The sequence below is a fragment of the Patella vulgata genome, chromosome 8 (assembly GCF_932274485.2).
Source record: "Patella vulgata chromosome 8, xgPatVulg1.2, whole genome shotgun sequence".
NCBI classification, from domain to species: domain Eukaryota; kingdom Metazoa; phylum Mollusca; class Gastropoda; family Patellidae; genus Patella; species Patella vulgata.
Genome location: NC_065886.2, coordinates 23,537,123 through 23,556,549, shown reverse-complemented (window position 1 = coordinate 23,556,549; position 19,427 = coordinate 23,537,123). Strand labels below are relative to the sequence as shown.

The 19,427-nt window shown below is 33.5% G+C and overlaps 1 long non-coding RNA gene across 1 annotated transcript in view; it reads left to right on the top strand.

Moving 5' to 3' along the window:
* Positions 1 to 18,786, top strand: part of LOC126830311 (uncharacterized) — a 64,246-nt gene extending 45,460 nt beyond the window's left edge. Inside the window, exons 4-5 of the long non-coding RNA XR_007683794.1 lie at positions 18,058 to 18,108; positions 18,525 to 18,786. This is a non-coding gene — a long non-coding RNA (uncharacterized LOC126830311). The remainder of the gene's footprint in view (positions 1 to 18,057; positions 18,109 to 18,524) is intronic.
* The last annotated feature ends 641 nt before the right edge of the window (positions 18,787 to 19,427 follow it).

The window sequence follows — 19,427 nt, the reverse complement described above, 5'->3', positions numbered from 1 at the left end:
TAATATTAATCTCAGTCTCAAGATTCTCTGTCTTAAGTACAAATTTATAATCTTTGATATAGAACCCATTAAGCCAACATCATTCCTTTAATAAAATGTTGTCATATTTGCCATAAAGGGATGATTGTTAGGAAGTTAGGAACTTTTAATTTCTAGATAACACAGTAAGACACTTACTAAGAGTATAGCTTATCAGTTAAACAGGTTTTATCTAATATGGTGTACTGAGTCCAACTGTAACAAGATTCTAGTTGAGTAGTGTATTTTATCTTCCTTCCTCATCACATACAACACTATCAGATTCCTAAATTACCCATCATCAAATTTCATAGTTTATTATTTAACAGTAATAACTTGGATATCTACTGCTTCATTTAGTCACTAGTTTTCATTTTTATGGATGTTTTTTTCTCGTTCCATATTTTTTGAATGGCTGTTTTTTCAAGTTTTTAACAAACCAGGTATAGGGAGACCATTTTTGTACCAGTACTTTCTTTTAATTAACATGATTTTATTCTATTGTGCAGTGGTTCACACATTTGTCTTCTATACAAGCTGTGGGTTTGATTTTGATCCTATGATTTTATGTGATATCTTCACAAGGAATAGATTTCTAACCTCAACTTGCCTCAAGGATTTTTCTTCTGGGTTCTCAGTTTTCCTTTCACTTTTAAAATGTGCAGCTTGTTTAGAGGGTATGTCAGTTTAAAAATGTTGTGTTTATTGAATGTTAAAACTCCATTTCCCTCTAGCTTTCTGTGTAATGATCCACACACTTTATCTAATACATAATTATGTGCTAGGGGCAATATAGATATTTTCATAGTCCTGACCATAATGTCCATATATTAATTACCCTTTGGTCAAGTTAAATAGTATAGTATGGCCATTAAGCAAATTACACAAAACTTAAAACATATGGCTGCCTTATCTACTACTAGACTTGCACCATTACTTGGTAGTGCAGGTGAACTGAGAAGAAAACCACAGGAATAAACAGACACTGAACTTTGCAATATTAACCTTTAATAAAATAATTATTGTCGAATACAGCTTTTAAAATTTGAGAGTCCGTGCATATAATATGGATAGCATGCACCATATACTGGCATCTGTTTTTCCACTCTCCACTAGGGTATAAATTACGACAAGTGTCATTCACGAGGCAGGGTATTCTCACTTTAAACCACTTGATACTAGTTTTTGATTTAGGAATAGAATTGAAATGGGTTTAATGTCCTGTCAAGTCTATAGTAGTGCTACATGTGCAATGCAAGGTATACAAAATGAAACCTAGACAGTGGCGATCCACCTTCTCTTTTTCGATTTCCATCCGTCTTTTTTTCTTTTTGTTGTATACGTTAATGTCTACTTTTGAATGGATTTCAGTTTCTCATCCTGTTTGAATAACCAAGCACACTTGTCTTGTCAGCCCCACTGGCACCATCTTTGATAGGCCTAACTAAAGGTCAGAGTCGAAAACGTCTTGCCCATGCTCATGAATCTAAACCTGGGACAATCTAGTCAAGAGTCCAGTGCCCCGACCACCGACCCCAAGGGGCAGAGCCACACCTAATTTTTGTGTTTAGAGCCTGTATGGATTATCTTGAAACTTGGTATACTTATTCCTTATACCCGAAGGAAGGCAACTTTTTGTTAATATTTTGTCTGTAATGCAGGTTGCAATTATTAACAGATTTGGAATGACCCATCGCATGGGGTTGTACCTATTTATATTGGTCCATGTCCAAGCACCAGGGGCAGAGCAACACCCAATTTTTGTGTTTTTTGTCTACAGGCTGGAATTCTGAATGGATCAGCTTGGAACTTGGCATATTTATTCCTTATACTGTAAGGATAACAACTATTTATTTTTGTGCATGTCCCGACACCCAGAGGTGTGGTAACACACCCATGTTATTGTTACTTTTTTGTCTGTAAATACTCTACAGGTTGCAATAATTAACAGATTTTGTTCAAATTCAGCATATCAATCATTTCAATAACAGGGTGGTACCTATTTATATTGTTCCATGTCCAACCCCAAGGGGCAGAGCCATGCTCAATTTTTGTATTTATCATCTATATGCTGCAATTCTGAATGGATCATTTTGGAACTTTTCATATCTATTCCTTATACCTTAAAGACAGCAACTATTTATTTTGGTACATGCCCTGACCCCCTGGGGTAGTGTCACACCCACTTTTTTGTTAATATTTAGTCTGTAAATTTGGCAAAACAAACCTTAGGTCTAGACTTCTTTACCTCCTGTCATATTACAGTCATAGCAGCCATTTCATATTTCATTCTCTTCATTTTAAAAAGTATCATATCAATCAAAGCAGGAATGTGGACATATATTTCAGCATTACCAATGCTCTTGTTTATCATGGCGGACTTTGAACAGACTTCATCAACTTCATCGGTGATCTGCTTTTGCTGCAATCAGTGGACAGGTGTTCAGCTGATTGCTGGACTTCTAAGTACTTTTTCTTTTAAAATCAAAGTTTTGCATCGCAATTGTTTCACAAAAATCTGTCAATTTTGATCTCGTACTGCGTTGCAATGGACGGAAAGCCTACCACGCTGCTCCGGCATTGAACTGTTAGTTAGGCCAATGGTAGGCAACAGAGTCAAAATAAAATTTAATTGATACTTGATGAATTGCCATTGTCTGTGGCAGACTTGATTATCTGTAATCCCCCAATCTCTAATTGGATTTCCTCCTAGATTTACCCAAGGGAACTGAATCAATCACCAAGATGAGAAAATGGAATCAGCTACCTCAAACATGTATATTTTAACACCAGATTTAATCATTTTGTAAAATTTGAATTTTCCCCCCAAAACTGACCGCCATCTTGAATTATTCTCCGGTATTGACTCCGCGGTACAACTGATCACCAAAATTCGTATGGAAACAAATTCAGCTCCCCTAAAGTGTATAGTTTAATGTAAAATTCGGCCATATGATAATTTGGTAAAAATTGATATTTTCCAACCAAAACTGGCGGCCAATTTTGATTTGGTAGAATTGACTCATTTGTACATGGGATTTCGGACTGGGACTTTTTTTTCGTGATAATATATACATCTAGACCGACCATAAACCATGTTCGGCATTTCTTATTGCAGCAACTGCCCGGAATGATGCAGAATTGATCGAGTTAAAATGCCTGGACTTTAACATTACACACTTAAGTTAAGAATTATATGTCTTTCTATTGATATCTAATGTAGCATAGCATCAAAATTATGTTATTTGACACACTATGATATATGTTTATTACTTTTCACAGTTTCTGTATTATAATATATATTGACATTACACATTTTCATGTCATTTTATTCCTGAAACCCTAGAAATGTCAACAATGTGTCATTTTATCCCAGCTGTCTTGTTCACTCGCCATATCATAAACCTAATTCTGAAAGAGGATGCAAATTTGATAACAATAACAATTTTAAATGTCAGATAATTTTTCTGTAGGTGTTAAGATTGATAATAATTGTAAATATATTGGATATGTGTGATGATATGTATGATGAATATAATGATAATAATTGTAAATGTATCTGATGTGCATGTGTGCTGAATAGATGAGTTAGTGGTAGACTGTTTCTCACCACAAAGACCCCCTAATCAAATTGAGTAACCATAGTTCCTTGAAAATGCCTTTAAGGATGAAAGAAATTGTGAATATTTGATATTAGATTTATTTCATCTTACAGTCAGAGACCGATTGTGAGATATAAATAGATGTCATACATAGCCCGCTTCACTAAAACAAAATCTAATATATGCCATTATCTAATAAATGATTAATTAAAATGTCCTTGGAACAAAATATGGAGTTCACCGAGAAGAACCAATCCCTGTTTCAATCAGGGCTCTGACTTCAGTCCTATTTGCTGGTCTTGACTGACTGACAGTGGAATTGTCTGACTGGAGAACTTACTTATCGGTCAGTGTATACGTAATGAAATTAGAATTTCAATGATTTTAACCTTAAAACACAATAAATACAGTTAGTTATATAGTTTCTATGTGTATTGGTAGAATGTTAATAATTGTCTTATTCTTCCAGAAAAGTATCTTGCAAATCTGAGGAAAATAAGTTAAAAATTGAGTGGCTGGCAAATTTTGAATTTAAAGCCCTGTTACAGACAAAATACATGCAGGGTTGTAAATGTGTTTAATGTTTCAGATTTATCGAACAGAAAAAATATTGATCCAATTAGGAAATATTCACATGATGCTGCCCGTCTCCTGGATATATATATACCTGTCACTATCTCTTCTAGTCTTTCATATGTGATTAAGTGAATGAAGTTCTACTAGCCATGATAGTATTTACCAATCTGTTTCACAGAAGGTCGAAACTCTTCTAATAACTCTGTAAAAGATGACTGCTTTCAACATGTGACGTCACATCACACGGCATCAATCATTGGTTCAATGGCGTGTGCTTTGTTTACATAAGATGTTACTGATCAGGGTAGAATGATGCCTTTTACTCATTTTACATACCCATTTACACTAAATAGTGCACATTTTTTACTTACATATGCTTCAAACACCATGCTTTATTTTTCTATTGCTTAAAATAAATGTTCTAGAATGTAATTTGCAGAAGGAAAAAAGTTGATATTGGGGGCTCAATAAGCCACACCGATGTCATCCCTATCAGTGATTGTAGCAGCCCAGCGAATATTCACTGCTGATCAGTGTGAGTATTTACATGTATCCTTGTCTCTGTCATGCAGTCAAATTATGTTACTTAATGTCTTTCTAGTGCTATACCTCTTGCAAACTACAATATTGTGAAAGATGATTCTCAAGTATCGTTTCAAAATTGATTCAAATTCTGTTTATCCTTTACAAAGATCTGTTGACTTGAAATTTCATTGAGACGACAGGGGAAGGAGGGTAAAGTATTGGGGGAGGGGGGATGATTGCGGTTGTTTAGGACTACAGAGCATTGAAGCAAGGCCAATGACAGTGTCAAAAATATTATACACCTTGACTGGAAGCCCCATAGATTTTGTAGCCCTAGGCTTAAGAGTGCCAAACCTATAGGTAAATCCGGCACTGTACACCATAAAAAACTTACAAAGAATATTGCTCCTACACAAGAAAGTGAACTATTTTTTTTAATACTGCATGTTATGTCGGCTTGAATTTGCTTCGTCTGACCTGGCTTTTTAGCGGATGACGCCTTGGGACACATTAATTTAAACTGTTTGCTGGCGAGAAAGAAAAAATTTGTTTTATTATTTAATAATTTCCAAAATACATCATTTTTTTTTCACATCAAACATCAAAATCAAATTTGTAGAATTGTGAAACTTTTTGATTAAGTTTTGTAGCTACCGTATTCATATAAAGCGTGTCAAATATTTAGAATTTGGATTTATAATGCCAAGGTTAACTTTTCAATAAGATTATTGATAGTGTGTTGTTTCCAGTCTGTAGGCTGTTTTAGTCTGTGATTAATTGATTCTGAATTTCCACAATTTACTTTAATTTTCATGATGCAGTTTTTCTATATATATATATTCTAATAGCTTTGAAATTTGTTGTCCTTTTTAAAATACTGCAATAGTGCATCTTTCTACTGAAAAATTCTGATTCACTATGCCAGTTTTGCTGTTAAAAATTATATATAAAATCTTATTTCTGTTATCTTCAAATGTTCATAAATTTTTATACGCCCACATTTTCATGTGGACGTATATTGTCGTAGCCCCTGTCCGTCCGTCCGTCCACAATTGTTTGTGAACAGTTTAAAGGTCACAATTTTTATCTGATTTCAATGAAACTTGAAATATAGGTTTATCACCCTAAGATCTCGGTTCCTTTCGATACTGGCATCTATCGGACCGTAACTTCATGGATTATGGCCCCTGTTTGTACGAAAAATCACGTTTTTAGCTTGTGGACCCAATAGAGGTCACAATTTTTATCCGATTTTGTTGAAACTTTAAATATAAGTTTATAACCCAAAGATCTCGGTTCCTTTCGATATTCCCGCATATCGGACCGTAACTTCCTGAATTATGGCCCCTGACTGTACGAAAAATCTTGTTTTTAGCTTGTGGACCCTATAGAGGTCATAATTTTTATCCGATTTAAAAAACCGTATTATTATATCTCCGTTACACCCTAAGGACAACTGAGTTCGAATTTCTTGAAAATCAGCCCAAAATTGACAGACAAAATGGCCGCCGTTCGTTCTCAAATAGCGTAAAAATATGGTATATCAAGGTTGTGGACCCTATAGAGGTTACAATTTTTATCCGATTTTGTTGAAACTTGAAATGTAAGTTTATAACCCAAAGATCTTGGTTCCTTTCGATATTCGCGCATATCGAACCGTAACTTACTGAATTATGGCCCCTGATTGTACGAAAAATCGTGTTTTTAGCTTGTGGAGCCTATACTATAGAGGTCATAATTTTTATCCGATTTAAAAAAATGTATTATTATATCACAGTTACACCCTAAGGAAGACTGAGTTCGAATTTCGTGAAAATCGGCCCAAAACTGACAGACAAAATGGCCGCCCCTCGTTCTCAAATTGCGTAAAATCAAGGTTGTGGACCCTATAGAGGTCACAATTTTTATCCGATTTTGTAGAAACTTGAAATGTAAGTTTATAACTCAAAGATCTTGGTTCCTTTCGATATTTGCGCATATCGAATTGTAATTTCCTGAATTATGGCCCTTGATTGTAGGAAAAATCACTTTCGTTTTAGCTTGTTTTCTATCCATCTCTCGAAAATGTGGGCGTATCCTGCCTGGCAGCCGCTGGTTGTAAATAAAGTTGAATGTTATCTTTAATATGTCTGGTGCATAACAATATCGTATTACAAGGAAAATCCTCTTTCTATGAATTTAGTATAGCCTTTTCCACAGTCACACCCCGATTTCCACTCCCCAATTCCAAGGGCATCCCTAATGTAGGCGAAAAATTCTTTGTATGAATTTAGTATAGCCTTTTCCTCAGTCACACTTCGATTTCCACTCCCCAAATCTAAGGGCATCCCTAACGTGGGCAAGAAATTTACTGTATGGAAAACAGATCTGTTTTTGTATGACAATGCGGTTAAAGGGGCATCATGGTAGATTAGATAAACTGTTGACAATTCTCACTATAATAGTTAAAAAAAAAAGATAACGTAAATAGAATATGGTGAAAATTTCAGTCAAATTGCTCCACTCTGAACCAAGATATTAGCTTTTGAATTGAAGGCTAGCCTTGATCATCATTACTAAAGTTGGTACGATAATAAACAAAGTCTTGATTATCCATTTCTTCGTTTAAGTATTTGTTAAAAAATGTATTCCAATCCGCTAAATATCGTAGGCTAGCGATGGCAACGAGGGTTGATTATGATCTGGATAAGTTAATGTCTGATTAATAATTTAGATAACATTTCAGGACTAAAGAAATATCTACAATAGGCAGATTTAGCTCTTGCATAATGTATGTTTAAACATTGTCCCAAATTAAAAGTCCTGTCCACTTCCTGTACATTTCCATTTTAACCAAACATTTCTTTTTAATATCTACTAATTGTTCTTTTGAATATAAAATAATAGAAGGTTTTCTGTGACCACTGAAACATACCTCTTTAATATTGGTTGAGTCATGCTGCTTTGCTAATATAGCCAAGATATCTGCTAAATTACAATTTATTGAAGTGTAATATTTTTTTGATACGCAGGAGATTTTATCTTGATCTTGTCGTGCAGATTTCGGTGCCTTTAAACTGTCATCCGAGCACATTTTATCTGCAGCAACAACACTTGCTTTTTCCAATTTCGTCTGGGAATATGCCTTTCTTAGTATTTCAGGATTAGTTCAATGTATGGTACATTATCTTTTGAATTGCTCTGCGAAGGCTTGGGCACGAAATCGGCTTAGCAATATTCAACAATTCCTAAATTTAATAAATCTTCCAATTGAATGGGTGCACTAACAACAAGTTTTGTCAGTTGCTTACTATATTCACAGTTATGTTTTAGCTTTGTGTATCTGTGAAAAATATTATATTCTCTGGTTGTGGTTTCAATTCAACGTATGTCAGGTTATTTCTTGCAACTGTTTTTGTGCAGCATAAAGAGTTTTTTTTATAAATTGCAATTAAAGGTCTAACAAGTTTATAAATAAAGTGTTGATTTAAGGTTGTTCCTGCATGTGAATCCCAAATACAGCAGGCATCTGGAAACTCAGAACAAGGAGATTTAATCAATAAAAAGCAGTCATTTTTTTTCTCGGCCAGGAATAAAATCAGATGGTGTACCAGTTTTGAAAGCTTTCATAATTTCATTCTTACACATGAATTTACTCTTTGTTAGAGCTCACTTGAGCATAAGTGGAAAAGATCCAGCATTTGAATACACTGACAAGTTTTCAAAAAATGATGGAGGTCGTCAGTGTCTTCTAGGCCTTTTCTGGCTCACAACATGGTGACAGCTCTTGTCAGAAACATTTTCTAATGAAGAGTACTTTTGTGGGATGGGTGCAGCCGTCAGTACTTTCCCCTGATGGTGATGTCTATGATTGTATCATATATCTTTTCTGTCTCTCAACGTGATGACGTCTCTTGCCAGAAACTTCCTCGAATGAAGAGTCGTTCAGTACTGTATGCATATTCATCAGCTGAAATACTGAAGGCATCAGTAGTTTCCCCTGATGGGTGTCTATGATTGTTTCCTAGGTCTTTTCTATTTTCTCAGTGGCCAATGCTTTGAAAGTGTTGTGGCAATACTAACAGCCACCATACAAAATAGTTCTTATTCAACATTATCACATAATATAAAGTACCGGTAGTAATTATTATTATCTTTCCACTTTTTTTCTAATAATCTCAAAACCTATACTATAAAACCATTATTGTTTTGATATATATATATACAGTTTATGTTATTAAATATAAATGATTATAAAACTAATTAATTTTTAATAGATATAATGAGTTATTATATGTGATCAACGTAATTATTCTGTAAATACCATGTACATATATGTAAATAAACTATTCAAAAATAAAAAAAAAAAATACTGTACTTATTATTTCCAATTCTACTAGTATATAAGTATGTTATTATCTATCTGCTATATTATTTTCAATTCTTTTCAAATTTATTATTTTCCTCTGTTTCGAGGTGCATTTACATCAGCTTATTATGGTTGTTTGTGTATTGGGAGACATGTATGTAAGTATAAAAATATTGAAAACCACTAGTTTAAATCTCATTCCAAGTTTTCTTTTTATATTGAACATTTTATGGATGATTAATAATAATATGAATCAAAAGTGCTGTAAATATGAAAGTGTTCTACATGTTCCAATAGCACGGAAGTAAGTCCACAACTTGACGTTTGCATACCCTAACATTCCTATCACTATCATTAAACTATTTTAAATCGTTAACCATTCACTCCTTTTTGTATATAGAACCCATTTTATTTATCTAAATTACAATCTGTCCGAGATAACTTTTCGATTAACTGCATCATTAATATAATGATGTAAATGATTGTGATATATGTGCAAATAATGGTGATTTGGGGTAGATTTGTGTATTACACGAGATATTTCCCTTGGTTACAACTCCCAAACTGGCTTGGAAATTGCATTTTGAGGGGCATTTTGACACAAAAACGCTGTGATTAAAAATTAAAAAATGTCAATTTGGCATAAAGAACGGTATGCTATCAAATATTGATATAAATTATTGTGATATGAGTTGAAATAGTGGTGGATTTGGATAAATCATGCTGCCCCCTTAACTTTTGGGTTTCTCCTGCCATACAAGATGGTTCAAGCAATGTGGCAAATCCTGCTTTGATATGACTTTGGGAAATATGTTGTCATTCACAGATAAAAGGAGATGTTGGTATTATATTTTTCAGTAAATAGTTTTTGATATCTAAAATATAACCAGATATCAAGAAATGACTGATCGTGGCTAGACATTGTCAAAACAAGCATACAAATGTGAAATTGATCAATCTTTTTATTTTGTTTTAAGATAAAGCGAAAATTAATTCTTTAGTTGTAATGTCTCTATAGGTATAGGTCATTTTGAGAATGCAATTTATTTTATTATTAATTTGAGGATAAAGTAGGGATCAGCAACAGTCTGTTAATAGAGTTTAAAGGTTCGACAAGCCAATTAGATCAGTATTAATTAGGCCTAACCAATTTAATTTTCGATTCTTCATGATTTTGATACATAAATAGCAACTTGAATCATGTGAAATATTTTTGTTTAAAATTTCAAAACATTTTGGTTTTTAAATTAGGCTTTTCCCTGAAGAAATAAGAAGCAAAATTTTAACAGGAGTTTCTGAAGACCAGAAAATTAAATAGTTATTACGTGCCCACAGTGGCTCATTGAGTAAGATGTTGGCTCGCTAACCTGGAGGTTCCATGTTCGATCCCTGTGTTGACCGAGAAACTTCATCAGGATTTTCTTGCGTGGTTCACCCTTGTCAGTGGTGCAGAATACACCATAGTTGTTCGGGGAGACGAAAAATCAAGGTCCCGTATACACATTGCCGTGCATGAAAATAACCCATGACAGTTAGAAATTGATTTAAGAGTAGGCTGTAGTCATAGCACACATTGCCTGTTTGATTAGCACAGTCAGTGCAGAACAATAGGGCGTTAAACCCCATTTCATTTCACGTCCTGGCTGAATGAAAGTACATAAGACTACATTAAAAGCGGAATTTAATTCATGATGTTTTAGGTCTTACAATATTTGATAAAGAACCAAAACATCATACATTATTTACTATAATCATATTATTAATTTCTTAACTAAAATTTTTAATTCTTTTCATTCATTTAATACTCTGAATGCTTTGAGCAGGGCTTTGACTGAAAAATTTTCACTGTCGGTCATTTGATAATTCATAAAATTGAACCTTAAAACCCAACAAATACAGTGTAAAAATGCTTTTTGATGTATTGAAACTTTTGTGATAATTCTAAAAAGAATGTAAAGAAAATTCTTCAAATTTGACAATATTTTCATGTGAAGGTTGTGTTATTTAATATCTTCTACCAGTCTCTAATAATATCATTTTCAGTCCCATACAGTCAGCTGAGCTCTGTACAAAAGTTCAAACTGAAACATCAAAATTCTTGGAATTCAATGTCCCTTATAGAGAATGATCGATATTCTCATTTACTTATGAAAATGTCTCTAAAGTAATTATTTCCAATTCTAATATCAATGACAGCACAGTTTATATTTGACTCATTTAAGTGCAGGGTTAGTGTTAACTTGTTATTGATTTAGCAGAAATTCACACAATGCATTGCTATTTTGTATTTGATTGAAGCTATATAATGAGGAGTAGATTTATTGACTTGCTATGAGTATAATTGTCAAATAATGCTCCCCTTTTAATTTGCTTCACCACATTTCACATCAGATATGATATAAAAGTAGCAGTTGTTCTGACATTTTGACACACCTAGCATTTATTAACAGATGCAGATCGAATCTAACTCGGATAAAATATGTGCTTGACTCTTCAATCCAATTCCAGTAGCTATCCAGATTAGGAATAAAAGGAATGGTTCAAAACCCTCTGATCCGTCTTAACTCCCGCAAAGCTTAGTTATCTTCAGATGGTGGCCTAGCATTAAGCTAGAGCGTGCACTCATGTTGTTTTTGGTGACTTAGACATATTAATTACCCAATTATCTTGATTATATGAGAGAAGGGTTAGAAGCAGGGGGTTCATCATACAGGATAAGTAATTAGTCAAGAATATGGACATGAAAGTCCATCAATGGCTGGTTATCTTTCATTGACATTATTCTTCATCTTTGTATAGTTTAAAGGGACTATCCCGATTTGAACAGAGACTCAAAAATAAATGTCCGAGTACGTATGAAATTTAAGCGCCAAAATATAGAGGAGTGGCGTATTTACCTTGTCTCAAAATTTCAGCTCAAAATATTGAGTCATTTGGACGTGAATGTCAAAACTGCTTATCCGAGCACGTAACCCTTTTAAGAATTCGGGTAAATCTTTTCGTTGGGTGACTTGATGATCGATTCCAGTTCCTTGAGAGGTCTATACAGTGCACGCCCCACTTGCTGTACTTGATAAATTTCACCAACACATTATTTTTATAAAAAAAGTCTTATTTTATCCAGATACCACATAATACATCTTGAGACACCAGATGAAGACTGAAGGGTTGTTTGAAAACGTATCACAAATATTGAGTTAGTTGTTCGGCCCTTAGGTAGACAATTTTAAGGGATTTTAACACAAAACTAAGCAGTTTTATTCTCAAAAAAATTATTGGGATTGGCCCTTTAATATGTCTTGAAGTTTCTGATCTATTGTTATTTCATTACATACTCAGGACACCACAAGTTGCCAGCTGGTCATTTTCCATATATTTTGTTTATTATCTTAGGTATTTATTCAAGGAATACAACATTTAGTGTTTTCTTCAAAGATTAGCCTGTCAATCAATTTTAGAGGTATTTTTGTTGCTCTCAGATTAGCAAGATATTGTTACCAAAGAATATGACAGTTTTACCATTATAATTCCCTGCCTCCCTCTAGATGAATTCCCCCCCCCCCCCCCCCCCCCCCCCCCCCGCGAACCAATTAAAGTAATACCCCTGTTAACAGGAATGCTACAAACTGACAGTTACTATCAAAATGGCATCTTTATCATCTGTTAATTGGAATACTTTATGAAGCTTAAATTTCATATAATAGAGTTGCTGATTGCAGTAGCTCCATGTTGGCCTATAAATGTTTAAAACTGCACATTATATCTATTGGTTTTATAGTTGTTCCAAAATTCTGATGGCAGTTTTGATAGTTGTGCACCAATTCTGGACATCACATGTTATTGCTGACTATAATGCAAATTTCTTTCTGTCTAAACTATATGGTTTAAATTTTGATGAAGGTCACTCATGTTTAAACAAAATTCTCCTGCCTAGCATTGGACGTGTGACTACAGAAAAAATAAAATGTCTCAGAATAACGAAAGCATTTTGTTGACCAGATGTTAAACTCGATTCATATCCTATCATATCGTACATAAGTTTGATCAGTGGCGTGCAAAGAGCAGGAGCCATCCATTTCAGGGAAATCCAATCAAAGAGTAAAATTAGAATTAAGTTTTTTTTGTTTTTTTTTAAATTATCGCTGTTACTTTGGTGTATAAACTGCCCTACTTAATTTGAATAAAAAGTCTATTTCATCTGTTTTTACATGAAAAGTCTTCTGTTCTCTTATTTCTGAGTACTAGGTCCTATACTTGAGTCCTTAGGGCATACAGTCAAGAGATTAGTCCCGGGCATCACAAACCTCAGCACCTCACAACAATGCTCTTATATAGCAATAACAAATACACTTAGATCTACCATACTGAAAATTTGAAAACACTTTCTAAAATGTCATACACAGTGAAAGTTAAATATTTGTTTTATTAGAATCCACTGACAGGAATTAGAAACAATAAGTCAAAGTAAAATACTATTTAATGTTAAGTATCAATATCAGATGCTGCTGTTGTTTAATTAATTGAATCAGTGGGATTATATTCCCAAAACCATTGTTATAATTGACCTTAGTAACTACTGATAAGGCCGTGTTGAATTGATTCCTTGTTTCTCCTGCCACCACTCTGGCAATCATGTGCGGTAGTGCGGTAAACACAACACAAAGTGGGTTTCAAAACACAAAGTGGTCTGGCATAATACCTATATAGTCTGAGGGTTGTGTACCATTTTTAATAATATTATAAATAATCTAGTTATATTATTGGTTAGAATAAAAACACAGATAATATTTATTTAATTAAATAAATTTAATAACAAACTAAAATTTGGTAACAAGTGGCTTCTTTGTTTAACTTTTTAAAAAATGAAATAACCATATTTTGATATAAATTTTCCGTATTCTTGTGTTACAATACAATGGAAACATTCCAGTTAGACGAAATTTGATTCGCTTGTTGAGTTATAGATGGTTTCGACAATATCATCGAACGTGAAAGTGCTGGGAATACACACCAAAGTCGAGTCGAGATATGTAATTTATTGATGTTCAAGGAAATAATAGTGGTCCCGTTCGTTCGTTAATTTATTGATGTTCAAGGAAATAATAGTGGTCCTGTTCGTTCATTCGTTCGTTAAACTCCAGAAACGAACGAACGAACGGGACCACTATTATTTCCTTGAACATCAATAAATTAGGCCGACCGGTGTACGCGAATTTACCTATGTCCCGGCATAGCTCACCATTTTGTAAGGCGTGCGTTATTTATTACACAAGATATGATTGGGTAATACTTGAATAATAATGACATGTGTTATAATTTTAGCCAATGAAAAAATTGATTATTCAGGTTTCCGGTTGAATATTAGCGACTGTCTTACAGTTTATAATATGCTTTCTCATTAGCCGAAATGACTGCTACACGCGCCATTTTGGGGAATTCATCCAATCATTTACAGTGTAACTTATTAAATAGTATGCGGGCCCCTACTGTGTATTATCAACCGGATCCATTCACTTGATTTGATATTTGTTTATTCGGTGCAATGCCTATTTTCTGTCTTGTCCGCAGGTTTATCTTGTAGATTTTTGTTTTGCGTATAGTGCGGCCCCCTGCACTTACCTATTTAGTTTGTAACGAGGAATAAACAACGAGAATTGACTTCTGATGTTTGGTAGAATTTTTTTTAGATGTTATTATTAACGTAATTTTTTGAATATTTTTTTTTGTGTTAAAAACGTAAGCGCACGATTTTCGGGGTCCTCGGCCTAACCGTGATGTTTTGTAATGGACTATACAGCTTAACATTATATTCTGTTTGACAGCATTAGCCACATTTGGATTAGCTCTCTATTTATTTGAAATTCTAAATATTACATTTTAATCATTTGGAAATATTAGGCCATGAAATATTACTTGAAAAAAATTAGAGCTGATTACCCTAGTCTGTGTTGTTTCTTATTAAAAAAATTAATACAGTCTCTGCAGGCCTCCAGCAGATAATTCTAAGAAATATCCACAGCAGATGACAAAATAGTAATTACAAGTCGTAAAACAAAATACATTTTCATATAATTGTCTAACTTTAATGGCCCATCAAAAAAAGTTTTAGAAAACTTTGCAAGAATTTCTTGACATCACAACCTGTCTATAACTTATATGAAAAGTTATAATGTATAGCCTTTGTAAATATAAGATAAGCGATGATAAATGGAACAAGGCAACACCATTATAATGAAAATGACTCTTTAAATTAAATCTCTTTACAATGTCTCTTTAATTGTTGTAATTAATGTAGGTTACGGGATTAAAAAAAAATAAATATAGATCTCCCATAGGCAGGGTATAAAATATGGCATTTGCATGTTATCAAAGTACTATGGTTATAATAATCCCCTTAGACAACTAATTATTATCTGACTGATTTAATAAAATATATATATTGGCACAATATGATAAATAACTAAATGCTGACTTCAAAATATATGGTTGAATAAATGCTTAAAAAATCAGAGAGAGATTGGGTTTAACATCCACGAGATAGAAATTAGGTCATTTCAGGACTAAGATATAATTCCCTTGCGTGAAGATGTCCTTAGCAGTACAACGAAACTAGCTAGGGGACCCTGAGAATACCCATGATGAGGTTGGACAGGCAACCCAACTGATTGTCACATACAAATGGGGAATCGAATGACTATATACCTTGACTTAATGACATGATTTAAAACGCATGCGTTATTCAGCCACTCAACTCGTAAAAAAAAAAAAACAGAGACGTGATGTTTACAGCTTATATTTTAAACTGCTACTCCCAAGACTGCTTCAAATAAGTATATGATTCTTAAATAATTCACACCTATTTATGTGTGACATGGGAGCAAGTTGAAATACAAACATTTATGTACTCAGTTATTTTGTTAAATTTAGGGAGCCACGGTGGATAATTGGGTAAGACACTGACTCGCTAGCCCGAAGGTCGCTAGATCCCTGCATTGGCCGAGAAAGTACATCAGGATTTTCCGACGTTGCTTCCCCTTGTCAGTGGTGCAAGAAGGAGGGCCTGACGAGGACAGCTGTCTAGTCGTTTGGATGGTACAAAAAAAACTATTGGCATGCACGTAAAAGATCCCTTGACAGTTGGAATTCGATATTAGAGTAGACCATAGTGCCGCTGCCCAGGCAAAATTTCACTCATAGCTCACTGCATGGCGTATGCCCGTCTTTATTAGCCCAGTCGGAGCAGAACAGAAGGTGGTTAAACTGCATTTCATTTTCATTTGTTAAATTTATAACCAGAATATGTATTGTGATTTCAATGATACTTTGATACCTGTATCGTGATATGTATTTCATATCGTGACTACAGGCACCATATACCCAGCACTAATTATATACAGCTATATATAGTCAAATCCTATTAAGTATTTTTCATCTCTGATATCCCAGATTAATCTGTTTTGGTGTCCCAGGTTATGGCAGTATAAGCTTTATATATTTACATATGTTAGCATGAAAAAAAAACACTCTAAATTAAGTTAAAGCACATGACATTAATGGCATGCAATTACCTACTACACTTGTAACAGTGAATTCACTGCAGTGCTTAAAGAGGTTTGGCACAGTTTTGCCCTCAATTGACTATACCATAAAACCATGGATGTTCAGATTAGATTTTATGCAAATTTGAAACGGATCTTTCAATGCATCGAACAGATTGGATGGTCGTTTTAAGATGTCTGCCATTACAAAGTCCAGTGATTAGCTTGATAATGTTGGAAAAATATTCTTCAAAACTAAATATATTAGTAGCTGTTTTCCATAATTACCGGTATGTGCTATATACTCTTATCAAATTATGATTAATAAATGCAAGAACTGAAAGATTATTATAACTTCAGTGTTTTTTCCACATGGTGCATACATTAGCCGGCGTAGATGTGGTTGGCCTCGTGGAACTATTTATTAAATAATCGCAGATTGCCCATATCTTTGTTATTTCTCAACAAATCTTCGTCAGGTTTTCATTTTTGGATTCTTTGGACGAATCCCATAGGGGCTCTGACTGACGTTTTTATTAAATTCAGAAGTTCGCTCTATTAGGTTTAGCATCAAAGATTTGTGAAAGGTTTCTTCAGCACTTTTTTGACATTCAAGAGGACATATCTGCGTTAAAGGTATCGTATCAAGTTGAAACTTGGTAGCAATAAGGAACACATCGATGCCTTCAAAATGGCATATTAAAATATTTTGTGACGGCTTATGGAATCTTCCCGAAATTACAGAGGCCTTCCAATTTTTCCCGAACGTGAATATTTCTCTCCATTTTAAAAATAGACTAAAAATGACATATGGTGGAGTTATCCCCAGATATAATCTTTCATTTTCAGAGACCTTTTTCATAACATTTTTAACTGTTTGGCTGGTATATTAAATATATTCTTTAATTTTCAGAGGCCTTGCTCATAAATATTTTCAACCATTTGGCTGCTATATATTGGAATTTACAAAAAAAAACTTCAAATCATTATTCAGCTATTCAGCCGTCATTTTGATCCTGATTTTATAGTTTTGAACCTACTCCAAATGGCAACAGTCTTCGAGAGCCTATTTTTGAATTTTGATTTTATTTACTTCTGCTTTCACTTTTGACCAACTATCTGGTGACCTAGCCGTTCAATGACCCTTGACCTTTGCATACATGATGACCCTGACATCTACTAACAACTAATATCAAAAAGTTTGGTCTTGAAGTATAACTTCTGGTTTTATTAAGAGTTCAAAATGACAGATTTTTTCACTTTAACAGGTATTGGATGTTACTATATACTCAATAGTTCATGGTGTAACCTGGCCTGACGTGACATGACGTGACATTATGGACAGTGTATTATATACAGTAGAGCTGCTGTCTGCTCCAGACATGGCGAATGTAGCCGAAACACATCAGTATTGCGACACGATTCTAGTTTAATTTTATTTCCTTTTCAGAGAACAAAGCAAAAGAATCCTGATTATTGTACAATTTAAAACAATGTACAGGTATGGGTAAAAATTAAAATAAAAAAGATTATATTCATGCATTTAGACATGATATTGTTTTAGAAGACTTTCGAGACATATGATCTTTAAAAAACAAAAACATTGATTTCTTGTTACATTCTCTGTGTTATTATAAAGATATATATATTTGCCTTTGGTCTTTCAATTAGAGCAAGATCATTTTTGCACAGTTTATGCCATATTGGAGGTTTTGTTCATATTTCATGTTCGAAATGTCAAAGATAAACATTGCTTTTTTGTGCAAAAACAGAGAATTAGGAAAGTTCAATGATAAAAGTCACCAAAAATCAATAATCTTGTGTTTGCATTTGGGAAAAGGATGGGAAATAAAAACACATTTTATATTCTTACAGATTGTTCATATTTTTTTGGCATAAAAACTTATTTATTTCCAGACAACCTGACGAACATTTGCCCAAAACAGCTTTTAAAAATGCTTTCCAACTCATATATCAAACTATGTATTTGAATTTATTTTTAGAGGAACAATTTTAAATAAATATAACCGATGATGTGCTAAAATTTTAATAGAAGTTAATATTTGTGTTGATCAATCTAATTAAAACTAGAAGTTTTTTGTGTATATCGATCAAATTAAAGCTATATGTTGTTTTTTGTATATCAATCTTATTAAAACTAGATGTTGTTTTTTGTATATATCAACCTAATTAAAGCTAGACGTTGTTTTTTTGTATATATCAATCTTATTAAAACTAGATGTTGTTTTTTTTTTGTGTATATCAATCTTATTAAAACTAGATTTTGGTTTTTGTGTAAATCGATCTAATTAAAACTAGATGTTATTTGTTGTGTATCCTAAGTTGTATTATTATGGTCCGGGCAAAATTTTCCTCATAGCACACTGTATGGCTTATGCCCGTCTTCATTATCCCAGGTTAGGAGCAGAACAGTAGGACGTTAAACTCCATTTCATTTCATTTCATGTATTATTATGAATAATGAAACCTAGTTTTAATTTTTGTGTAGACATATTGATCTAATTAAAACACCCTTGCACATTCTACGTCCGATGATAAAGATCTCAAACTTTAATGAATGCAGCAGGACTTGGCTTCAACCATTGATTCAGGAATTCTTAATATATGGGGGTGGCTGACTAGCCTTAAATATATAAATAAATAAAACCAGCTAATATTTAAACAATAAACTACATGAATTATTGCTCCAGATAGATTGGGGTTAATTGTTTTACGCACATTTAGAAACAGATAACAAGAAAATAACATTAGCCTGGTTTGTTTTGTTGGACAAAATTTGACATTTACATGCATGTGGTT